At 47.4% G+C, this 26,278-nt stretch overlaps 1 protein-coding gene across 3 annotated transcripts in view; it reads left to right on the top strand.

Annotated features, from left to right (window-relative positions):
- Positions 1 to 26,278, top strand: part of THSD4 (thrombospondin type 1 domain containing 4) — a 484,948-nt gene that overhangs the window by 420,391 nt on the left and 38,279 nt on the right. The window lies entirely within an intron of this gene.

Below are 26,278 nucleotides of genomic sequence, written 5' to 3'. Positions count from 1 at the left end.
AGGTCATCCAGCTCTGAATGTTTAGATTTCTCCTCTTTCGGTTTTTTTCTTTAGATTTTCTTTTTCCCCGTAATACAGATTTCCATCTGGTTAGCTTTTCATCAGCTGCCTCCAGATCGCTGCTTCTGATGACTTTTAATAAAAGTGAGACTTCGGGTCACGGTATTTTCTTTTAACTTGGCTAAGCTTTTCAAGAATTATACATTTTCCTTCCATTGACTCAACAAGTTTCCTAGCGGCTGATTTTCCCCCTCCTCTTCATGGTTTAACAGACGTTTTTATTGAAATAACTGTGGATTCACATACAAGTGATAGGAAATAATACAAATATTATTTTTCTTTTGAACAGAGCAAAAAATTCTGCTCCCCAACAAAAGAGCCACTAAAAGCTTTTTTTTTTTAAGTCTAACGGTTACTGCCTATATTATCATGTCCAAGAAAAAGGGCAGATGTCCTGAACTTAGGTGTTCAGGATGTGCTGTCTGACTGTTTTAACTCCGTCAGGAGAAGCCAGAAGCACAAATCTGAGGCCGTCCAAAGACCACCCCGGTGGACCCTGCAGGACCACAGCAAACCACGCAGAGCACCCATGGCATCCGCCTGGGGCCTGTGTGCACTTGGCAGCCAGGACAGCCCACATGGAGAGCCAGGCAAGGGAGGCAGAGAGAGAACAGTTCAGGACCAGAGTGTGGGAGCTGCCCAGACCCCCTGGGCTCTTAAACTTTTCCTTTTGTGCCTCTTGAGTTCATATCCCATTCACTATCCTCATGTCTCCCTTCTTCCCAAACCCACAGAGCAAGTGTATGTCTTAATGAGTTATTACAAAGTAAAGAGCTGGAAATCCGCCGGTCCCCAGAAGCCCCCAGCATGCTCTGTCCCAAGCTCTGCTTCCCCCTTCCCCCTCCTGATTTATAGAGAAATCACTTCCTTGAATTTATTTATCATTTCATTGCCCAAGTGGTCATCCTTGGACCTTAGAGGTTAGTCTTGCCCATTTTCAGTGAGGTCCTTTAAGCCTCTCCTCCTCTACAAATTCTCCTCTGTTCTTGTCCTGATGATTTGAGGACCCGGGGCGACTGGCTGTAATGCTTCCCAAGGTGGTGAGCTCTGCTGACCGCAGTCACGGTGCAGTTGACTAGGGTCCTCTGTCCTCTCTATTTTCTGCCAACTGGCAGTCGAATCGGAGGCTGGCTGCGTCAGGTAGAGCCCCCTGAGGGAGACGCCGGTCCGCATGCTGAGATCTCTGTAGCTGACCAAGGCTGGGAAAGAACTGGGCAGACCGCAGCTTCTCCCCCTCAGAGACCCTCCAGCCCCACTCCTGCGTCTGCTGCCCGCTCGTGTCACTCCAGGAGAAAATGTGCTCTGGACGTGTGATGTCCTTGTCCCCAGAGACGGCAGACCCACAGCTCTGTGAAGCCAGGGGACAGCCTCACAGAGGGAGACCAGGCCCTGCCTCTGCTCTCCCTCCCTCCTGAAAGGGGGAGGTGCTGGCGACCACAACAGAGGCAGGCAGGCGAGAAGGTGGTGCCTCCCGCCCTGCCCGGGGTCACAGCTCCCCGTCTGGGCACAGCTCCACACCCCACACTCAGGAGCCAGCGCAGGTGCTGCTGTCTTCTTCCCGCACAGGGGAGAGGATCGGCCTCAGAACCAAGTTCAGACCCCTGCTTTGCATCTCGGTGGCTCTGTGACCTTGGGGCAAAGCTACTTTTCCTGTGTGAGCCTCTGCCTCCTCTCCTGTGCAGTGCAGCTAATACCGCCCACCAGGAGACCTCACGGGGCTTACATGCAGTCCTGGTGTACACTGGGCAAGTCACTTCTCTATAAAATCGGAGGCACCTACCTGACAGGGGGGTTGTGATCATTAAATGAGCTACTGTAGGTAAAGCATGCGGAAGGCTGTGCCTGGGAGAATTCTGGAAGGAATCTTAGACTGGAGAGCTTCAGAAGAGCACGTGGGAAAGTTAGGTGGAGGAGCTGCCCCGAAGTGTGAGGTGGTGGGGCCGAAGGGCAGGGTGGGGGACAGTGACAGTGAAATGAAGATCCGTGAGAGGTGAGTGGCATCGGGGAGCTGGGAGCCAGCCGGCAGGAGGTGGAACGTGCTGGAACACCAGCTTCAATAATCACACTCGGTATTCTTTTCAGGAGAGTGAGGGGAAACGCCTGCTCAGGGGAAGTGGCCACACAGACATAAACACGCCTGTTCTGCAAGCTGCCAGGAGAAGCTGGTGGGGTGGGACATCCAAGGGCTCTGCTGTAAAGAAAGGGTGTGAATTTGGACCCAGATGAAAGGAGCGAGGAAGACGAGTGATGCCTGTGACACCCTGGGACGGGAATGCTGTGGCATTCAGGCCGCTGAGTCCAAAATGCACCGTATAAAATGAAGGGAGGAAGGCAGAGCAGCCTTGATAACACTGATTAACACTTGGGGGTTTTGCAACTCATGGTGTTTGCAAAATCTGCATTTGTGTTCAGTATGGGGAGGGGAGGGGAACATTATTGGATATTTGTAAAACTTCACATCTTTCCAGTTATAAAATGTGAATTCATTTTTGTGGCACAAGATGTGGGGGTCTCCTCTCTGAAGTTTTAGAAAAGCTAGGTAGCTTGTATTTTCTCTGGAATAAGAGCTGCCTCTGAGCTGGATCATGAAGAATCGGGTTCTCTGCATGACAACGGAGAAAGACCTTTAAAGGAAAAGAGAACTATAAATCCATTAAGGCGTAAATGTGCATAGAATGCTCCGGAAATGTTGCGTCTGTGACGTCTAGAACACAGGGTGCCTTGCAGGCTAATGGGAACTGAGACTGGCCAGGCCGCGCGAGGTCAGTGAGGGAGTCCAGGAGCAGCAAGGGAGGAAGCGGACCTTGCCAGCCGGGTTTGCCAGATCGACTTGGATGACGGGTGAGGTGGCAGGACTGCACCCTGGTCACCCTCATAGGATTCACGGTGACATCTGGAATGATCATCTCTTGTAAGGCCTTCCCTAAACTCAAGGGTCATGGAATGTTTCCTTTGGGAACAGCAAAGCCAGGCACTTAGGTATTTTTCGTAGCTAAGAACATGTATATCCCATGTTTTGTATGTCTTCTGATCTGTTCTTTTCCTCCAGCCTTCAAAGCAAGGTTTCTGCCAATATTTTATTGCAGTGTTTAGTAGTGGTACCAGCTCTTAGTGTCTGTTACCTTCTCTCTTCTTAAAAATAACACTGTCATCCCCCTTTGTTTCTCTGTTCGGACATTTCACATTCCATTTGACAGGTTCAGCCTAGGGTTGGTTTGCCAAAGCCACCTTCAAAATGGGTCTGTGCCCAGCACTTAACAGCTGGACAGACTACACCTTCACTGGACCTCCTGGGTCAGAAAGCAGCAGGGCAGGGACTGGCCGAGAGGTGGCAGGTCCAGCGTTCTGGTCTTGACAGGCTGGGCGCGTCCTGTTAACAGGACAGTCTTTGTTGCTGCCAATGGGCAGTCCCATTAGAAAGGCATTGTGGCTGGAGGCGGGAACTGTAGTTTAATGTTTAAAATCCAAATAATTTGGAGATTAAAAGATAGTTAATATTGGATATCGGTTACTGCACTAATATAGTAAGAGAAAAAGTATCTCAGTAGGCACTGAAAAGTCACTTGATGCCACTTGCCTCCCAATATGTGTTAAAACTCCCTTAATAAGCCAGGAGTAGATGTGAAATCTCTTAATTGGATAAAGAATGTCTACGGGAATTCAGCAGTGTTCATCATACTTAATGGTGAAACATGAAAAGCAATCCTATTTCAGGGCAAAGCAGGGATCCCCACTATCACTATGACAATTCTAGCCAGGGAGTTAAGATGGGAAAAATAAACAAGGTATAAATATTGGGGGGGAAACAGGTAAAACTCTCCTTGCATATATCACATGACTTTTTACCAACAAAATCACTGACAACTCATGAAAAGATCTAACCATTAGACCTGATCATATGTTCATTACAGTGTTCAAATCAAGGTTAATTCAAAAGTAAATTCACTAGCTTTCCTACACATAAACAATAACCATATGGAACATGTGATTTTTAAAAGATGCCATTCAGTAAAGCAACAAAATTTAAACTATTTAAGAATAAATGAAGCAATAAATGCCCAAGAACCGTATGTGAAAACTGTAAAACTTTACTAAAGAACATATAAGGAAACTTAAATAAATTGAAAAAATACACCACATTTATGTCTAAGACATGACTCCATATTAAAGAGCCATCAATTTCCCTAAATGAATCCATAAGTTCAATTTTTTTTAAAAAAAAACCTCAACATTCCAGTAGAATTTTAATGAAAATCACCTGACTGATTCTAAAGTTCATCTGGAAGAACAAACGGGCAAAAATAACCAAAAATTTTTGAATGAAGAGGAACTGAGAACATGTCCCACTAGACATCAAAATTCTGTAAGCTGACAACATTTAAAACAGTGTGGGACAGACACAGGGGTCCCAAAGAGGTTGCAATGAAATGAGATAGTCTAGAAATAGACTGTATATGTAAGAACATAGTATATGATAAAAGGTACATTTTAAATAATTAAAGAAAGCTTGGACAGTTCAATAATCAGCATTGGGATAACTAGTTATCATTATGGGGAAGAAATAAAATTAGATTTCTGTGTTATAATATATACCAATATAAAAACTAAAGACATACCAGAAGAAAATATAAGGAAATAAAATCAATAAAAACACATAAGGAAAATATTTGTGAATCATGTAGTGAGAAGAGACTTTCTAACAAGACTCTAAACACTTGGCCTCTGAAAGCATTAATAAGATTTACAAGTTTGATTTAATAAAAATTAGAGGCTTCTCGTAAAACAGATAAACAGCAAGGCCCCACTGTATAGCACACAGAACTATATTCAGTATCTTACAGTAACTTATAATGAAAAAGAATATGAAAAGGAACATACATATAACTGAGTCACTATGCTGGACACCAGAAACTAACACAATGTGGTAAACTGACTGTACTTCAATTTAAAAAATTTTTTTAATTAGAAGCTTCTCTATATCTAAAGACTATAAAAAAAGATAGACTGAAAGATACTATTTTTGAACATATAACAAAAGGCTAATGACTAATATTTGAAAAAAAAACTAAGAACAGATAAAAACAACCGAATGTAAAATGGGCAAATGATATCAGCAGGTAATTCCCAGGAGGGGAAAGTGCCAATTGTTGAAAAATATATGAAAAGATATTTAACCCCACAAGTAATCAGGAAAAAGCAAACTGTGTAACTGTTGCCTAGTAGATGGCAGAAATTTTAAATATGGGTAAAAATACAGTTTGGGAGGGGAGGCAAAAACAGTTACTCCTTTAAGAGCACAAACCTGTGCAAAAAGGTTTATTGCAACCAGTTTTATAAGCTGAGGAGAACGAAATGCAATCTAACTGCCCAACAATAGGAAAATGATTCAATGTTATGATTTTTTTCATTCTATGAAACACTCTTCAGCCATTAAAAATAATGAAGTCACTCCATACTTCATGACATGAAATGGAGATCCTTGAAGGGGTGCCAGGCTAAAAACAAGTTATAGTAGGGTCCCATTTTTGTATTAAAAAAGCCCGATAGGAAATTATATATGATTTTATATATGTCTGTGTCTGCTCATGCACAGAAAGATTTGGAAGGATACATACCAAATTGTTAAAACGTTACCCTCGGGGAGTGAAATGAGATTGGGGCTAAGGAGAGGAAAAATGAGAACTTCCACCTCTTTTGTTTAGATCATTTAATGTTTTTTAATGATCATAAATAACTTATGTGATGTTTAAAAAAATTCAAATTATTCTGATGAAAAAATACAGAAAATTTACACTGCCAGAGGTAACACTGCCACACAGCCTGTCAGTCAACTCTGAACAGCGTCTTTGAAGCAGACGCACCCTGGCAGCGCTCCTCCCCATCAGCTGTGTGCTGCGCCGCCGCCCCACAGTCACCCCGCGGCGCTCCTCCCAGGGTCGGGCTTTCGCTCCCGGCTGCTCTGCCCGCTGCTCGGAAGGCTTCACGAAGGGTGTGGCCTCACCCAGGGCCTCTCCGCAGCAGCGGAACCGCAGCCTGGAGTGTGGTGACGGGACGGAGAGAGGCCACCACCGAGTTCCTGGAGCCCGTCGTTACATGTACTCTCTGAGCTCACCGATTCACTTCACCGTTTCCAATTCTTTATTTGGATTAGGTTTAGCCTGTTAAGAGAGTTCTTCACTGAACGGGGCCTTGGAGACCTTTAGTTCCATCCTGACGTTTTAGGTAGGAGGCGCCAGCCCAAGGGAGGAGCGTTCATCGGATGTGTTAGATTTAAGACCCTGAGTGTGGAGGCTCGGCCTTGTCAGTAAGTTCCTTGGTTCTTATGAGAGCCACCTCCTGCCCCCGTGCTACCGTTTGAAATATTATTGCCACCATCTTGCCCATCCACTTCTAGAAGGAGGACCAGCTAGACCTCCCGTCATTTCTTCAAACCAAGTTCTTCTGACCTCAGGGTCTTTGCACATGCTGTTCCCACTTTCCTGGATGCACATCCCTGCTGGCCCAAGGCTGGCCCCTTCCCACACTCAGGCACCTCCTCACAGAGACCCTCCCTGACCTGCATGTACATCAGACCCCTGCCCCATCATGGTGTTTCCCTCCAGGAAGGCAGACTCTGTGTCTCTCCTGCGTGTCCTTAGTGCCCAGCACAGTACAGGGCACGTAGTAGGTGCTCAAAAAGAGTTTGTTAAGTGAATGAGTGAGCAAATCTGACAGCTCCTTTTGGAAGGTTTCTGGCCCCTGCTCTTAGATGACTGTCTCCTCCTCTAGTCCATGAAATGTATATTGTCATTTAATTTTTGTTAAGCAAAAAAATGATACAGCTTTATTATTTTAGCTTGTGTAACTTACAAGGGACACTAAACATATTTCCTTCAGCTTATGTCCTTTGTTCAGCTGTCCATTGGCCTCTGGCTGTTTTACTCAGTCTTTCCCGGGCAGTGGCCTGAGTCAGCAACCGGGGAACCTGTGACCGGCCGCAACCTGAGGCACGGGGCAAAGAAAAGCGATCGATTCCACCTGGGTCTTTTTTTTTAATTGAAGTACAGTCAGTTACAATGTGTCAATTTCTGGTGCACAGCACAGTGCCCCAGTCATGCGTATACAGACACATTCATTTTCATATTCTTTTTCATTAAAGGTTATTACATGATTTTGAACATAGTTCCCTGTGCTGTACAGAAGAAACTTTTTTTTAATCTGTCTTTATATATACTGGCTAACATTTGTAAATCTCAAACTCCCAAATTTATCCCTTCCTACCCACTTCCCCCCAGTAACCATAAGATTGTTTACTATGTCTGTGAGTCTGTTTCTGTTTTGTAGATGAGTTCATAGTGTCCTTTTTTTTCCTTTTTTTTTTGGTTCCACATATAAGTGATATCATATGGTATTTTTCTTTCTCTTTGTGGCTTGTTTCACTTAGAATGACTATCTCTAGGCCCATCCATATTGCTGCAAATGGCACTATTTTATTCTTTTTATGGCTGAGTAGTATTCCATTGTATAAATAAAATGGGAATGTAGTTTGGTGCAGCCACTATGGAAAACAGTATGGAGATTCCTCAAAAAACTAAAAACAGACTTACCATATGATCCAGCAATCCCACTTCTGGGTATATACCTGGAGGGAACTCTAATTCAAAAAGACACATGCACCCCAATGTTCATAGCAGCACTATTTATAATAACCAAGACATGGAAGCAGCCTAAATGTCCATCAACAGATGACTGGATAAAGAAGCAGCGGTGTATTTATACAATGGAATACTGCTCACCTAGGTCTTAAGTAGCACCAGGGACAGGGCTCCCGGGGCTCGGTGCTCTGACATCTAAAGCCAGCCTGGTCCCTTGCCCTCTTGCTGGCCTTTCCACAGAAGACAGCTCACGTGGCCGGCAGTGCGTTCGTTCACTCATTCATTCAGTGACTATCTCGATGTTGCCTGCTACATGCAAGGAGGATGTAAAGAAGAGAAAGAACTAGACGTGAGCTTTTCCCAGAGGGTGTGGTCACTTAATCCAATGGGGAGATGAGAAGTGATCAGTGATAAATCCCTAAAAGAAATATGTCAAGTGATGCAGGACAACTGGGCCAGTGAACAGGCAAAGCAGGGCTGGGAGAGATAGAGGGCTGTTGCTTTGGGACGTGTTGAACTGGCACTTATGAGAAGTACAGAGTGAAGTTCCGGCAGGCGTTGGAAACCTGGTGCTGGGGTTCAGGAAGGAGAGCAGGACCAAGATATGAATTGGGAGTCGCCTCCTCAAAGCAGAAAATGAGGTGTCTGGGCAGGTGGGGGCGGGGGAGACAGAACGGAGGGGAGCTAGAAGCCGACCGAAGACTGCAGCCACAGCTCCCTTCGGAGAGGAGGAGGCAGAGGAGAACCAGAGGTGCGGTCGGAGGTAGGCAGGATGCAGTACCCCGGAGGTGAGGGAGGAGAGACGCATCTGGGAGCAGCCTGTGTCCCTGCAGAAAGGGTTAACACCCCACAGGCAGGAGGCCTGAGCAGAGAGGCAGCTGATCCAGCAACTAGAACGTTCCTCCTGACCTTTGCAGGTGCAAGGCAGCCAGAGTAAATGTTATTTAGGAAGTTTGACAGTGAAGAGGAGGAGGGAGATGAAGGAGTGCCAGGACTGAGGCAAGATGTGGTGTTTCTTTTCTTGTTGAAGGCTGGGGTAGACTTAAACATGTTTCTTGGAAGATGGAGAGGAGCTGGCAGAGAGAGGGGGAGATAAGGGTTGCAGGAGAGAAGGAAGGGTTGCAGGAGAGAAGGAATGCTTGCTGGAGGGTGATCCCGGAGGAGGCAGGCGGGATTCAAGGTCGAGGACATGGCCCATTGGCAGTTGGAATGGAGGCCTCTGAGCTGAGGTGGGAGGGCCTGGCCAGGGTAAGCCCTGAAGCCCCACGGATGGGAGTCAGTCACACAGGAAGAAGAAAATCAATGAGCTGAGGCTCCACCCTTGGGAGGAACCCAATGTTCAAGGTCAAGCAGGCACCAAGGAGAGGACAGCTGGAAAACATAGTCGTGACGTCCAGAAACCCGAACAAGTCAGTCCGCGGTACACGGCCCCACAGATGGGGCTATAGGAAGCTGATCGACAAGGATGATGTTTGCTTTGGAGGCAGGTTAGGATGATAGTGCTGACATCCGTTAAGCCGCATATCAAATGCATGATTTCTCTGCTTGCACTGGACTTCAACTTCCAAATATTTTAATTAAACCAATATGTGAGTGTGGAAGACAGCAAAAAGACAGGGCACTATTAATTTGAGAATCAAGGCAACTAACTGCTTGATCCTTTTAAGTCATTTCCTCATTCAGCTCTAATCTGTGTAACCCACATTCCTGTAACTCCGCGGTGCGGTTCTTGGACTTAAAACCACGGTTTGGTTTTTTTCACCCCCTCAGGGACTTGTTTCTTATCTCATGGGCCCTTTTGATAAAGGCCATTATCAGATCAACCTTTAGCTCACTGGCCTTGGGTTTAATAAGTAATTTTCCCCCTGAATCATAGGCTCTTAAGAATTCAAGCCAAAATTCCAGGCTGGCTCTAAGCAATAAATACTGTAATTAGCTTCTAACCAGGCAGGCTGACATTTTGCTTGGAGAAAGATCGTTTTCTCAGACAAATGCCTTTCAAGTAAAACCAATTTCATGCCCTTTTTTTTCCAGCGCGACACTTTGCGGTGCTTGGAAAGAATCTGTGCACCGTGGGAGAGTGTGTTCTGAGAGGTTTTTTTTTAATCAAGTTTTCTCTGGTTTTCCGTTCTGCCATAGAAGCTGCACCATCTTCTAGGGGTATTTTGTTCCTAATGGGGTTATTTTCCATCTCAACTGTTCACAAAGTTCTGTGGAAGCTCTGCTGCGCCCGGTGAAGTGTGACGTCCGTCCCGCCCGACGGACAGAACTGCAGTGAGCCCAAGGCCGTGGCAGGTGGGGGTGGACACAGACAGTGGATGTCTGTGATGAAGACAAACTCAATAAGGATGATCTCTTCTTGGAGAATTGACCGTTTTATCATTATATAATGCCCTCTTTATCCTGGTAACTCCTAACTCTGAAGTCGGCTGTGTCTGAAATTAATGTAGCTGCTCCCACTTTCTCTTGATTAGCATTAGCATGGCGTGCGTGCGCGCGGGCATGTGTGTGTGTGCGCGCGCGCGTGTGTGTGTGTGTGTGTGTGTATTTCCATCCCTTTAATCAATAGGTGTGTTTTTAAGTGGGTTTCTTGTAGACAGCGTGTAGTTGGGTCTTATTTATTGATCCACTCTGACAGTCCCTGTCTTTTCATTGGTATTTGTACCATTGACATTTAAAGTGATTATGGATATTGTTCCATATCCGTAATCCATGGCACCAGGGTGGAGGAGGAGGGGCAGTGGCAGGAGTAGTTCATCACGGTGATAATAAAAAGCATCTCGATTTCTAGACAGTCTTACTGCCATTTTTCTTTCATTGAAGTCAGTTACACTGTGTCAGTTTCTGGTGCACAGCACAGTGTCCCAGGCATGCATATACATACATACATTCATTTTCATACTCTTTTTCATTAAAGGTTATTATAAGATATTGAATATAGTTCCCTGTGCTATACAGAAAAGAAATTTGGTTTTTTTATCTGTTTTTACATATTATTGCTATTTTTAAATCATCTACGATGTACCTCCTTAGTCCCTGCACCTGGGACAGACCACGCCCAGTGCCCAGCCGGTGTCTGTCACACTGTCTTTAGTCCAGTCAGTGAAGTACGTGAAATTAAGACCCACAGTAGGATCAGCAAAGGGAGTTTGAAATGAGGATGTCCTGAGAATATTCCAAACGTGCAGCCAGAAAACCAAAGCCTGGGGTGACAGCTGAGCTGGAAACAGAAAGGGTGTATAATTAAGGTGTCAGTTGCTAAAAGAGATTTTTTTAAGTCCTTGAGCAAAACACAAGCCGGGAACCAAAAGGAGAAAAAGGCATCACGTGTGTACAGGCAGGGACCCATCAGGAGATGGGTCGTGAGTTTTTGCCGGACGGGCTCCCGCCCCCTGACCTGAGTTTGTTTCGGTTCAGCTGTGCACACGACGGCCTTTCTCCGCGGAGGTTTTCAAGTAACCACATAATTTCTGTCAACATCCAGAGCGAGGGGCGTGTAACGCTGCCTGAAACCTGGCCTTATTTTCTCAGCGCTGTGGCAGAGACCCTGTCCTGTGGTTACGGTGCTGCGCACACGCTGCGGAGCGCTTGGGTGGCCCCGCAGCACGGCCACGCAGAGCAGCGGCCCTAACCGGGGGTCTGCGCCCCACGGGGCCCCGGCCCCGGCCCGCCGCGGGCTGTGCGGTGACGTGGGGGGGGGGGGCGTGTGGCCCAGGATAGGGACTGCTGGGTACGGACGCAGGAGCCTAACGACGCACCCCCAGTCCCGCTACTTAACTCACTTCTTGGTTTGGGGCACAATTCTTCTTTGTTTTAAAACCGTCGTCCTCACCTGAATCATGGGGTTGGACCAAGAACAGCTGAGGGGAGGAGTAATTGAAATGAGCTGTGTGAGTTTACTTTGCAAACTGTAAAAGGCTCAGGGACAGAGGGTGGATTGTCTGCGGGCTCTGCGGACCTGGCCCTCTGGTCGTCGTTAGGTTTCAGCCAGTAATTAGTAATTAGCGTCCAAGTGCAAGGTGGGAAGCCAAGCTCAGCCGCAGCACCTGTTTGAAAAAGACTCTTCATCAAGTCAGCCATGTGCTGCGCAGGAAACTACAGGGATCAGAGTGGAGGCGAGGAGGAGGCAGATCCCAGTCCTGCTCTCCTGTGGGGCATCACATCCACGCCAGCATCCTGTGTTCCCTGGGAGGCACCTCGCCTGCACAGAAGCACAGACCAGCCAGAAATGTGCTGCAGGAGGGGCCGTCCGGGGGCTCTCGGGTTTTTCATTGGAAGGAGAGAGCCCTGGGGGCAAAGTGAAAGCCGTCTTCGGATTTTGTAAAGGTTCGTGCGTGCAAGACAGGTTCGAGTTGTTACGTGGCTTCCGCAGGAGGGAGAGCGCCGGGTGATGCTCCTGCAGCGCAGGTCTCAGCTCCTCGAGGGCAGGGCTTCCCAAACTCTGCTGCGAATTAGAGTCACCCAGGAAGCTCTGTGCTCTCCCGTGGCCCAGACTGCTCCCCAGACCAGCTGAATCAGAATGTCCAGGGGCAGGGCCCAGGCATCGGTGTTCTTTGAAACTCTCCAGGTGATTGCAGTGGGCAGCCAAGTTTGCGAAGCCCTGATCTACAGAAGGACTGATGGCATCAGAACCAAGAGATGTGGAGTCCCTGCCACGGACGCTGCTGAGCCCCAGGCCGGGTGTCACATGGCATCGTCTTCAAGTGGAGGTGATGCGTGCCAGACTTCCACGGGTGGCTAGACTGAAGTCCACGAGCCTCAAGTTCCCACCCACCCTGAGAGGTTGAGTCAATGCTCTGAGGTGGAGGTTTTCAAAGTTTAATAGTTCCAAGGAACTATTTGTTCAAGTAAAATAAAATATTTTAAATAAACAAAGGAAGAAGGAGGTGGATTCCACCCCCGCCACACACACACACGCACACACAAATCCACTCTGCCCCTTTCTCCGCGATGACCCCAGAGGACACTGTGGAAATCTGGAAACTTAGTGCAGATCCCCAGGACTCCAGGGAACACAGTTTCTAAAACCACTAATATAAGGGAAAGGAAATAGGATTTCCACAGGAATGACTTTCGTCTTCAGCCATCTGTAGTTGGAGCCTTGATTGTTTTGATGAGTAGAAGTAGCAAATCCCAAATGGAGAAAAGCCAACGTAAATGACCGTGGACCTAAACGGCTTGTTCGTTGGGAACACGCGCAGCGTCCGTCAGTCTGTGGTTGATCCGGTGCCTGAAAAATCAGACCCAGGTCTGTTTCTGCTTATTGTCTTGGTGCCACACGTAGGATGTGAGAGCCACCTCCAGCTACCCCCGGTGTTGCCAAAGGGAAGAATGCTTACATACTGTTTACTGGAGGTTCCCGGACCCTGCAGCCACCCAGGGAGCGTTCCCTCTGCACGAGCTCTTCCCTCGTGTCCCGTGATGTGCAGAGCGTGTCTGGAAGCCTGGTCATCTCACCTCCAGTGTCTTCTAACAGGTTCATGGCCCTCTGTGCCACACAGACTCTAGCTCAGGAGGCCTGGTACTCAGATGCTGCTGCCGCTGCCCCAGGGACCACACCCTGAGAACCCGGCTCTAGCCCTGTGCCACCCCACCTGGACCCCAGTCTCACTCGGCACTCAGCACCCAAAGTGCGGGAACGGTGCCCAAAGCGGGTGAATTCCTTTCTGAGCTCCGCCTTACATGCCTTAACCCAGTTTGGAAATGGAATTAAAGCAGAGAAGTCAAAAGAGATAAATCGGCTCTATTCTTGGAGTCTGAACTGAATGAATACTTTCAGGGGAAAAAACAAGTCTGTCCCTTCCCGAGAGAAGCGTTGAAAAGCAAAACAGACGAGGAAGAGCAGTCGGAGCCGGATGGTGAAGAACGGCTGAATGCTGATCGTTCCTGACGCTTGGGGAGGAGAATTTATTATACTGCCTCGTTCACTTTTAATATGTTTGACATTTTCCATTTTTTAAAAAGTTCGTTTTAAGTAAACTGAGATTATAACGTACAGGAGCCTAGCAGAAGATGGATGTGTGTTCGAGAAAATTAAGAAGCTGTTTTCAGATTCTCAAGATGATTCAGACCTGAATCCCCTCCACCGGTGCTTCTTACCTTTTCTTTTATGCCCCAGCAGCCTGGGAAAGTTAGTGCTTACCTGAGGCTAAGAAGTTAGCCAGGGCTGTTCTGCGGCAAGCCCAGATTTCTTTGAAATTTTGTCTCATCTCCCAAATGTGATTTTGCATCCTAGTTAGACTCCATTTGGCTTTATCTAAAAATGTTTCAGACTGTCATTACGGGAACATGTTTCCTAGCTGTGCACCTGGTGGGCGCACACGCTGCCATCATGAGCTGTGTAACCCTCGTAACTCCAAAGACGTGAGTGGCTCAGTCTCAGAGGAGTGGCACGTGCGAGAATCAAAGCTCAACGGTCCAAATAATTAAGCAGGAACTTCCTTCTCTTTGCTCTCAGAAGACGTTAAAACTGGTATGCATTTATCGCTCAGTGTTCTCATACTCAAGACACAACAAGGTTTGGCTTCGAGTCTCTGCAGTAAAACTCTTACATTGTGTTAGCAGCTAAGGACATCCTGTGTTTTTTAGGCCAACTTCTTCTGCCATTACCAGTCACCAGTAAGGACTCACTCAGCACCACCGTCTCGGAACCCTCAGCCAGACTACAAGACTGGTTCGGAATTTCCCACAAGACCTTGCATCTTTTCATTGGATTCAAGCTTATGCTTCAAGCTTCTATCTCTAGTCATCAATTTTTATAATTTCTTTAAAAAATTACCAAATCCCCGCCTTTGAGGGGCCTTTGGGTTATACAGGAATGGAACTAAACTACAGTTGTATGTTTATACTAAAAAAAAAAAGAGCGTGTGCTTACAGCAGTATGTGGGAGCCATTTGTGTGTGTGTGTGTGTGTGTGTGTGTGTAAAATCAAAGGGAAAGCATTTTGGTTCAATCTAATCAACTTTAAAACACTGGTTGTCCCATGATGTTGAGGATTTTCCTCATTCCCCAGTGTCGTTCCAGTGGAGCCACAGGCTTGGTGCTACACATTTGGCATTAGACTCCGGGCCATTTTTCTCTATTTACAATAGGTGCATTTAATACTAAAACTCTGACTTCAGAATTGGTTTAGATTAATAAAACAATCAAGACAGCCATTGACTGAGCCTCAGACAACAGGGCACAGACACTAAGATTAGGGCTGGGAGCTTAGAAGGAGGCGACTGCAGCTCCTAAATCGGGCCAGGGGTGAGGAGAGGACGCGGGCTTTGTTGGACAACAGCTACTGAGTGTCCTTTTGTCTCGTACTAGATAAGACAGGGCTCCTGCCCTGTGAAAAGTTAGAATGGAATTTTTAAAAGTTGCAGACACAAATTACCAACATCTTCCATCCTTGACTGAATGAAGACGAGGGGCCATGTGAGGCAGCTGAAGGCAGGGTCAAATCACACAAGATACTAATTGTGAATCAGAGGAGGGTGGGCGTCACCCTTTAGGCATGAAGTTTGGAGGCAGAGGAGGGGCAGGAGGGAAGGTAAGGCTAGAGGAGCACGCAGGGAGAGCCGTGATCAGGCGTCTGCCATGGTCCAGGTGTGAGGCAAAGAGGACTCGGATGCAGGAGGGGACTGGGCAGGAGGGGAAAGAGGAGAGAAAGATAGGGAATGGCCAAAGATGATGCCAAAACTCGAATCTCAGTAATGAGAGAATAATGCTTTTTTAAAAGGAGGAGGGGTTAGGAAGCAACTCTTTTGGGTGAGAAAAATACTGGGTTTATCTGTGGAAGAACTGAGCTATAAAGAGACCCATTAGAGTCACGAGGCTCCTGGAATTCCTTCTGAAGGGTGAGGAGATGCCACGCTGCTTGCTGGTGGGAAGTCGCCGGCTCAGTCTAGAAAGGAGCCGTGGCCCCGAGACGCCTGCCTCAGCCGAGCTGGCGCCGCCTGGAGGCATGGCAGGCACTGGGGAATTGTGCTGGTTGTAAACTGTCAGCTTCAGTGGTACCTCCTAAAGCCAGAACTCAGCTGTCACTCTCCTGATCCAGAACCTTTCACGGCTCCCCAGTGCCCACCATCCAGCTCTCACAGTCCAGCCACGGTGTCCCTTTCCCACCTCCCCTCCAGGGGCTCTCCCTCCACACGCCCTGCTCCACCCCAGCCCCCAGGACCCCACGACACCCCTGCTCTGACCACATCAGACACTCCCCCACCCCTCCAAGGTTGGGCCCTTTCCCACCTCTGCCTTTGTCCATCGCCTTCTCTGTCCCCTGATGAACTGCCCCCATCCTCTGCCTGGTGAACTCCTCACCCTGCAAATTCCTGCTCAGACGCCACTGCCCTCCGTGACTCTCTACACCCCACGGAAATTTTACCAGCCTCTCTAGCCACATTGCATTAGTGTGTGTCCACACTCCCAAAGCTGTGGGCTGTCTCATCTTCCCAGCCGCACCCCCCCATACTCTTTGTTGAGTTTATTTATCTTCCTTAAACCCTAGATGGGATCCATTTCATACAACATTATTTGGGGCTGAAAACACACAAACTTTCTTTATAGTCAGTAAGCATTCAAAGGAAATTTGGAGTCAAAATAAATCCAATGTTAAGATTGTAAAGAATGAGAACCAGCCGTTCTCAGCCATGATTTAGTAATTAAATAAGAACGGCGTCGGCAGTTTCCTTTACCCAAACTCGTCACACCCTGTAATCGCCCCGTGCGGAAGAGAACGCCTGCCTGCTTTTCTGTTGCTCTGATACTCTGATTTTGGGTCCAAGTGTGTTACGTTATGTTGCGGAAAATCACACAGGTTCATTTCTTCCCAAACTCAAAATGCCAAAGTCGATCTGAACTGAGAAACCGCTGTGTGATATGGGTGTGTATTTCTTTAACAGAAACTGTCATTTGAACTTTTATCAGACTGGCTCTGAATCTGTCTAAAGAGAGATGTTGCTCTGTGTGTGTGTGTGTGTGTGTGTGTGTGTGTCTGTGTGTGTCTGTGTGTGTGTGTGTGTCTGTGTGTGTGTGTGCGTCTGTGTGTGTGTGTGTGTGTCTGTGTGTGTGTGTGTGTTGTAAAAGAATTTTTAGGCACGACTGCATGTGTTTACCATGTTGACCAGGAGGGGTGGAGGACGTTTTTGAGAGTGGAATTCTTAAACAAGAATATCCAGATATAAACAGGACTTTAAGGAGTTTCCAAGAATCCCTTATCTAAACTCCAAAGTTAAAATAAGACAGATCAGAGCAACACAGCTTATCATTTACTTCCATTCCGCGCGCATTTACTGAGCGCCAATGCGGGCTAAGTCGTGGGGCAGACAGGTAAATGCCACAGGACTTGCCTTTAAAGCAGGCGGGGCAGGTACACGCATGTAGAGTTCAGGGAAGTAAGCTCAGTAATAGAAACCAGCCGTGATGTGTGTTCATGCGTAGATGCCGCTCCTTTCTGTTGCCCTCGGGCCTTCTTCACGCCCAGGCCCTGAAACTTCCTTTGAGCCACGTCTGGTCTTCGGCAGTCGGGGAGAGCGTCCCGGTGGTGGGATGTCTGTGCGATCCGCGCAGCAGGCGTTCAGAGCACAGTCGCAAGTCCTGGGGCTTCGTCTGAACTTCTCGTTTGATTATACGTGTTGTTTCCCCTTTGTCACGTTATTTATTTCTAGAAGTGACCTCCCAAAAGTTAGCTCGGCGTTTCAGAGACACGGACAGGGCGCAGCGCCGCTGGGGCTCAGGGTGCGGGACACGGGGGCGCCAACGTCTGCTTCGGAAGCTCCGTTATCCGCCCCAGCCCTGCCTGCGCCTCGTGCCGCCGGGGAGCTTTTCAGTCACCCGCTGCCCACGCTGTACCCCACCCAGTTAAGTCCAGATCTCTGGGGAGCTGGGACCAGGCATGAGTGTTTGGGGGAGAAGGAGTCAACTTGTGTTTTTTAAAAAGCTTTTTATGTGGAAATAATTTGAATTCATAAAGTGATGCAAAATTGAAATAGCACGAAGACCCTTATATTCCCGTGTCCAGAGTCACCTGTATGCTTTCTCCTCTGGACCATCTGAGGGTACGTTGTATGCGTCACGGCCCTCCACGCACAGAGGCCCCAGCCTCAGCGAGCGCTTCCTAAGAATGGGGCACTCCCCGTGTCACCACAGCGCTGCCAGCAACTTCGCTCGTTTACTGCACTGATGTGACACTTACAAGTACTTCACGTACCGCCCATCCTCAGTTTTGTCGCTGAATCTAGTAACGTCCGTTGTCGCGCTTCTCTTCCTCCGGTTCAGGATCCAGGGCGTTAGCTTCTACGTTTAGTTGGCATTTCTCTCTCTCGTTGCTTCTTCACCTTGCATAATGTTGACATGTCTTCAGAATACACTTCCCGCCACTTTAAAAAAATAAAGTCGTCCTCACTGTATGTTCCCCGGGGCTAGACTGAAGGTCTGTACTCTCACCCGAGCACTGGGCCGGGGCTGGTGTGTCCTTGCAAGGTACCACATCAGGAGATACACAGGGTCCACCGTTTCTCATCGGTTCTGTTCATTCCGATCACCTGGTAAAGTGTTGCCCAGTCTCTCCACTGGATAATTACTCTTTCTTTTTCTCTCTTGCAACTCATAAGCGGTCTGCGGGGCTGGCAAGACCATCAGAATGCCTTGCTCCACATCAAAATTTCCCTCCAAGGTTTAGTGTCTGTCGATGATTTTTGGCTGATCCAATCTTTACCATGATGACTGCAAAATGATTTTCCAGCTCTGGACCCTCTCGCTAGTTACCAGTCAGCCCTGGACACCTCTCATAACAGGAGCGCTGCCTTCTCCCCCGTGTATTTATTTATCTGCTTACTATTGCCATGAACCCGTGAGTTTCTTTTTTTTCCAGTAATTTATAATTCATTACCATGCTTTTTGGGTGCTCAAACTCTCTGAGATGTGGCCAGTAGGAGCCCCCTCCAGGTGACTCCTGTGTCCTTGTGACATGTCCCCATCATTTTTGTGAACAATTCCTTAATTCCAGGCTTACCTTATACCTACCCTACCCTATCCTTGGAACCAGTCTTTTCTCCCAGAAAAAAAGGCACCTTTTAATGGGGTTGGCATTAGAGACAAAGATTAAGGCACCAGGTGTGCTCATTGCTAGTGGGGTGTCTCTGCCTTTTAGCCCCCTTAGCAGACAGAGCTAGGAAATTCATACGTGTATGTGTACACATGCACACGCAAACTATGCATATTCACATACATGTAAATATGCACGTGCACACACATTATTTCAAAATCATGAATTCACACTGACACCTCGCATTTAAATCCATCCCTGCAGGGTTCTGTGTTGCCTTCTCCCAGTCCGTGTTTGTACGTCTCCTTTTCCACAGTGAGACCCTTGGCTCCTAACAACATCACAGGGTGCAGCCGCTGTGGGAAAACGTGTGGCGGCGGCTACTGCAACTACACACACATGTACCGTGACCCAGCAGTGCTACTCCTGGGGACGTTCCCAACAGAAGTGAGGACTTGTGTCCAGCAGAAACATGCAAGAATGTTTACAGCAGCTTCACCCGTAAGAGCCAAAAACTGTAAACACCCCAAAAGTCAATCAACAATAGAAGAGTAAATGGTGGCATATACATATAAAATAATACTGAATTGCTATGAGAAAGAATGAAGTACTGATAAACGCAACAAGGGGAATGAATCTCATGGCATCAAGTTAAGAAAAAGGTGTCCAGTGTGAAAGGATGTGTGTGTTATTATTCCATTTGTACAAAATTCAAAACAACAGGGACGCCGTGGTGCTGGACAGCAGAGTAGTGGTAACCCCGGGACTTGTGAGGGTCGGGTGGCGACTCGAGGGGACAGGAAAGAGCCTTCTGGGGGGACTGGACTGTTCTGTGTCTTTATCCAGGTAGTAGTAACACAGGCGTGATGCAAATATTAAAAATTCGTCCAGCTATGAACTGATTTAAAAACTTCGCTATATGTAAGTTACATCCTATTTTTTTTAATTTAATGCAGTTATAAATTGGGCTGCCAATGCAATTAACTCAGATGAAATGGCTCAGTCAGACCAGTTTCCCGCGTGTTCAGGAACTTGATCATCTGCCCGGTGGCGGCGGCGGCTCCTCTGCTGTAATCCACATCCAGTGCGTGTAATGGTGGGGAAGTGGGGAAATCGTGCATCCGAGGGTTTAACAGTACAGGACACAGGCTTCTTCTCAGTATGACTGTTTGTTGAGTTGAACTGGACTGTCTTACGCGCGCACCCTCCAAGGGTTAGTCACAGATCCAAACCCTGAGCATCCTCCACCCCGTGTGTGAAGTCACGTGGCAGACGTCCTCTAGGACTGATTGCTGGTGACTGGAAATCCGCTGGGTCCGGGAACCCTAAACGCTCGGAGACGGGGTGGAGGGCGCCAGTCACAGGGCGGGCTCAGCACAGGCCTCGACCTCCAAGCTGGTCCTTGGGCCTCCCCCCTCTCAGTGTCAGCCCTGCGGCCCAGGCAAAGCCAGAATAAGGGAATGAGACCGTTCCTCGGTTGAGAAGTCTTCGCTTCTGATCAGGACTCAAAAATAAGAGAGGAGGAAAGGAGGTTGAACTTCGGTGATTCTCCAACTTTAAATGCGCCACAACCCGCTGGAGCTCTTGTTAAACCCAAATGCTGGGTCCTGCCTGAGTCTCTGATTCAGCCGGTCTGAACCTGCACATCTAACAGCTTCCAAAGGATGCTGATGCTGCCGGTCCAAGGACCACACTTTGAGGGACGCTGGAGTAGCCGAATGAGTGTGGAACTGAGTGTCTGAGTTCAAATCCTGAACTCTACCTAATCACAAATAACCTTTCTTTCCAGAGGAAGAAACAGACGTCTAGCGCACAGTGATCTGTTTGCTGTGAGGAAACCACCTTCTCTGTTTGACTGTGGGAGCCAGGGGCTAGGACGTCGACGGTGGGCATTAAGACTCCGGGATAAAGCGTATGAGAAGCCGGGCTTGGGTGTATAAGCAAATCCGGTGTGAGCCCTGGAGACGGGCATCGCCGGTGCAGATGGTTTAGGCGGAACATGCTTGCCCAGCGCTGACAACTAGAACTGGAGTAAAACGCAAGTGTCCACGAGAGTTCCGACGAGAGTGAAGACTTCCTCTTGCTGACGTGGTTGGGGGTTGCCTTTCAAACAGGCTTTGCCGAAGCCTGACCTTCAGGCAGCACAGCCGCCAGCAAGAGCCATGGGTCACCTGCACCTTTCTGTGGGGCAGCTCTGGGCGCACGAACAGCCGCGGAAATGCTTCCAGGCCCAGAAGCTGTGGGCGCAGCTGTGCCCGATGTGCGAGGCCCCGGCCCCGGGTCGGGGCTGGTTTGGGAGCTATTTCAGAAGCTAACCCGTGGGCGTATGGAATCAGGACCAGGCTGGCTAAAAACCTAATGTGGCTTTTATTTAATGCTTCGCTATTAGAAGTTTAAAGTTCGTCTGAGCCTTTAGAGGGACGCAGTGGTGGACGGCAAAGAGATTCAGGGCCGCAGTGTCTGATTTCCTTGGGACACTTTGCAGCTGTCCCCTCCACGGTACTTCAAATGCTGCTTTAATAGACTTTTTGGTTTCCAGGTAATAGCCTCTTCTACACCACTGCCATTAAAAGCAATAAAATCTTAGCCAGAACCTACCTCCATTCTGGGCTTTTGATGATCTGAATAGGACTTTTTAAGGAGAAGCTGTAAAAAGCAGGGCAGTGGGGCAGGGGGAGAGTACTTACATCCCTCAGGAGCATTTCTGCTTGTACAGTGTCCTTCATAGTAATTAAAATTTTTAAGCTTTAAAGAAAGTTACATAAGCGTGTGGTAAAAACAAAATTTAAATGATAGTAAGAAGATGTAAAATAATAAATGTCTCCTTTCTCATCTCCCTCCCAAACTAAACCCCAGGCCCCGTCCCCAGACGTTAACAGTTCTAGGACCATCCTTCTCTAAAAAGTTTTACGTGTGTGCCTACGTGTCGTATGTATGTTTTTGTTTAAAAGTATTGCTGTTTATTTAAAAGAATAGATAAACCGCAAAGTCCTACTGTACAGCACAGGGCAGTATATTCAGTGGCTTGTAGTAACCTGTAATGAAAAAGAACGTGAAAAGAGTCTGTGATGTATGTATAATTGAGTCACAACGTCATACACCAGGAACTAATGCAACGTTGTAAATCAACTACACTTCGGTCAAAAAATAAAATTAAGTAAGAGCATATCACGAACGAGACCACACCAAATGTGCTGCTCTGCATTTTTGTTTCATTTAAAAATGCATCACAGAGCATTTTCCCCACGTCCACAGACCTGCCTCACCGTTGTCAGGGCCACAGGGCATTCCGTCGTGGACGACAGCTGACCTGCGCAATCCTCTACCAGTGGAGATTTAGGTTGGTTTTCGTTTTTCTCTGTTTAAAACCATCTGCAGAGAGTTTCCTTGTTAAAAACACTTTTGTATCCTTACAGGGGGAGTGTCCTCGGGTAGTTTCCTAGAAGCACAATTCTCAGGTCAGGTGTGTGGGCATCTGAAGTCTTAAGAGTGTGGCCCAGCCACCCTGCAGTATGTTGAATCACCAACAGCATCACGGTGCTTGCTTGTTCACGCACCTGGCAGCTCTGGCAGTATGAAATCTTTTAAAACGTTTGCCAAGCCGGTGGGTCAAGAATAGCCCACTGTGGTTTTGATTTGCATTTCTTAAGCTCTGGGCAAGGCAGAGCGTCTTTGCATCTGCTCGTGGAAGGTGTACTTGGTTTTCTGTGCGTTGCCTGTTCATCGTTCTTTGCCTTTGTTTGGAGCTGTTGTCTTTTTCTACTACGTACTTTTGCATTCAGCAAATATTAAGTTCCTCTATGTGATGAGCACTGTGCTGGGCACTAGAGCTGCAACGGTGAGGAAACACCGCTGTCTTTGCCCTTTGGGAGCTTACGGCGCACCGGGAGACAGCAGTCATCCGGCCATGCTCTGGGTGGGTGTGTGTGCAGGCTGAGCTAAACGCCGTGAAGGGGAGGCTCTTGCCTCTCGTAGAGCGTGTGAGAAGAGAGATGCCTGGACTTGGGGGGAGAGCAGATTGCCCTACGGGGCTGGCTTCTACAGGACAAACAGGATCTGGAGTTACGAGAAGCATCTCTGGAAGAAGGAACAGCATCGTGGAGGGAACGTGATGTATTAGATGAGCTAAAAGACGGTCATGGAGCAGACCACAGAGAGAACAGTGACACAAGATGGGGCTGGACTACGTCACCTGGGGCCCTGACCCTGTTCATGTTGGGGGTTTTTTCTCCTAGAGAAACAGAAAGCCAGTGAAGGATCTTGAGCCCTAGTTGGTGATCAAATCTGCATTCTGAAAAGATCACTCTGGCTGAAGAGAAGGGAAACAGGAAGACCAATGAGGGTTTTGAATCAGTCCATGTGAGGTCCAATCAGAGCTTGGCCCTGGACTGTGGCAGGGGACTTGAAGAGAAGAAGATGAGTTCAAGAAATAAGTAGGAAGTCAAATAAATTTGATGATGGATTGTATAGAGGGGGCCAGGAAGGGAGGAGGCACCCAGGATGAGTCCTGGGTTCCTAATTAGGTGGATGGTAGTGCCATTTACCGGAATAAGAATGACCACGTGATCCAGCACTTCCACTCCTGGGTAGGTATCCAGAAAGAACTAAAACGCTAATTCGAAAAGATACGTGCACCACAATGTTTACAGCAGTATTTTTTACAATAACCAAGACACAGGAGCAACCCCAGTGCCCATGAACAAACAAATGGATAAAGTTTTGAGATTTACATATATAATGAAATATTACTCAGCCATAAAAAGAATGAAATTCTGCCATTTGCAGCAACATGAATGGACCTAGACAATATTATTTTTAGTGAAATAAGTCAGACAGAGAAAAACAAATGCTGTATGATATCACCTCTATAGAGAATCTAAAAGATAGTATAAATGAACGTACGTCCAGAACGGAAACGGACTCACAGACACAGAAGACAAACTAGTGGTTACCAAAGGGGGGGAGGGGCAAATCGGGGGGGAGGGATTCAGAGACACAAACGATTATGTATAAAACAGATCAGCAACAAGGATACATTACACAACACAGGGAATGATAGCCATTATCCTGTAATAACTTTTAATGGCGTGTAATCTGTAAAAACACTGAATCTTTATGCTGTTAACCTGAAATTAATATAATATTATAAATCAACTATACTGCAATTGAAAAAAAAGAAATGCTAGATGAGGTTGAGGATGAGTTCAGTCTCACACGACACCTCTGAGTGCAGCTGTCAAGGAGGCAATGAGACGTAAAAGTCTGGAACCAGAGGAAACGCCTGGACTGGAAACATAAATATGGAAGTCACTGGGATGCAGTCATTACGCTGTGGGTATAGAGGAAACTGCCCACGGAAGGAGGACAACGCCCAGCTCAGGTCTGCTCTGAGTCCTTCAGGGGTTCCAGGATGTAATGGCTGAGTGGAGAAGGACGAGACGGGAAGGAAGGACCAGAGGCCAGCCCCAGAGCAGGAGGAAAGCCTGCCGCGTGTGGTGCCCAGAGACCAGGAAAAGGATGTCCCAGACAGGACGGGGCGCCCGGGAGTGCCGAGCACCGCCGGCACGTCCACGAGGAGGCCTGGAACGTGCCCACTGGGCTTAGCGACACGGAGGTCCTGGCGACGTTCGCTGGAATTGTTTCTGTGAAGTAACGGGGGCAGGAGTCCGACTGGAGATGGCTGAGAAATGAGTGGAAGGTGAGGACATGGAGACACCGTAGGGACCACTCCCAGGAGGTGTGCTTTTGAGGGAAAACAGCCCCAAACCTGTTCAGCCTCAGTCTCGACTCTTGACCCTTCCTTGCCACTCCGTAAGCTGAGCTGATTTTCCAAATTGGAATTTGGTGTCCCACAGCTGTGGTCTCCCCGGAGCCACGGCACGCAGCCAGCCAGGGACAGAGTCTGCAGGGGAGGCCGCCTCGACCCTGGAGGCTCTTCTGTCCCTTTGAGCAGCTTCTGACTCTGCAGGACTGGGAAGGCCCGTTGCAGACACGCTGCTGAAACCGGCTTAAAGAAACAAAGGGTCCTTACACTTTAGAGGTGCCTACTGAAAAATGGGAGGATGAACAGTGTCTGGGATTTGCAAAATGAAACAAGCTAAGCCATGATAATTATTGAAGCTGGTTGATGGGATGGGTACATGGAGGTTTAGTATACTGTTCTCACTACTTCTTTTTTTAATTGAACTTTTTTTCGTTTTTCCTCCAATAATTCAGTTTTTTTTTTAATTGAAGTATAGTCAGTTTACAATGTTGTGTCAGTTTCTGGTGTACAGCATGTTTCGGCCATACACATACATACATATATTTGTTTTCATATTCTTTCTTATTATTGGTTACTGCAAGATACTGAATATAGTTCCCTGTGCTGTACAGAAGAAACTTGTTTATCTATTTTATACATAGTAGTTAGTATCTACAAATCTCAAACTTCCAGTTTAGCCTTCCCCACCCTCTTTCTCCGCTGGTAACCAGAAGTGTGTTTTTCTATGCCTGTATTCTCACTACTTTTGTTTATGTATACATTTTTCATAATATGTTGTAGAAAGTTAAGTTCAGTAACTCTATAAATTGAAAGTACACAGAGCCAGTGACCATCACAGGCCCACTGTGACCAGGCCGCTTGAAACAGGATCTCCTTTACATCCAGTTTGCCGTTGGCTTGTGGGTTTCAAGGTACCGAGTGTCAGAGGGAGGAGAGTCTGCTGTCAGGTGCTGTCCCTTCTCCTCGGTAACCCTGGCGCCTTGTTTCCTGCCCCTCTTCTCCTTTCTTACCTCCCTCCGGGGCGTGGACTGCAGATCCCAGTTCTGTCACCCCTCTTCGTGAACCTGAACAAGTCCCCCTCATCCTTGAACCATGTTCCGAACGATGGGGACGCACACCTTCTTAGCAGCGTTGCGAGGGCTGACGGGCAGTGTGTGTGGGAGTAGCTAACCCAGCTCACCGCCTCGAAAGCGGACAGGGGGCCGGAGATGGTCACACTAAGAGCAGCAGGTCAGACAGAGAAGGACAAACACCACATGCTGTCACCTTACGTGCAGTCTGAAAAGATGATGCAAATGAACTTCTTTACCAAATGGAAACAGACTCACAGACATAGAAAACAATCTTATGGTCACCAGGGGAGAAGGTGAGGAGGGATAAATTAGGAATTTGGGATTAACAGATACACACTACTGTATATAAAGTAGATAAACAAGGACCTACTGTGGAGCACAGAGAACTAAATTCAATATCTTGTAATAACCTATAATGGAAAAGAATCTGAAGAAGAACATATACACATATATATACACATATATATTCACTTTGTAAATCAACTATACTTCAATATAAATCAATCAATCAATCAATCAGAGAAAAACCAAGAGAAAAAAGCCCACAGAAACCAGGTAATATAAATGAATGGAGGTGCCCAAGTAGGGGAAATCATGTGACCGGCTTGGCCTGTCTTTAGCTTTGCCACATTTAGTAGACATACAAGTAGAAAGAATTGTAAGAAAAATTCTAGTCTATAAGAAAAATAATAACTCAAGCATGCTCATAAATGGAGTA

This window comes from Camelus dromedarius, chromosome 29 (assembly GCF_036321535.1).
Source record: "Camelus dromedarius isolate mCamDro1 chromosome 29, mCamDro1.pat, whole genome shotgun sequence".
Classification (NCBI taxonomy): Eukaryota; Metazoa; Chordata; class Mammalia; order Artiodactyla; family Camelidae; genus Camelus; species Camelus dromedarius.
This window is presented reverse-complemented; position numbering and strand designations above follow the sequence as displayed.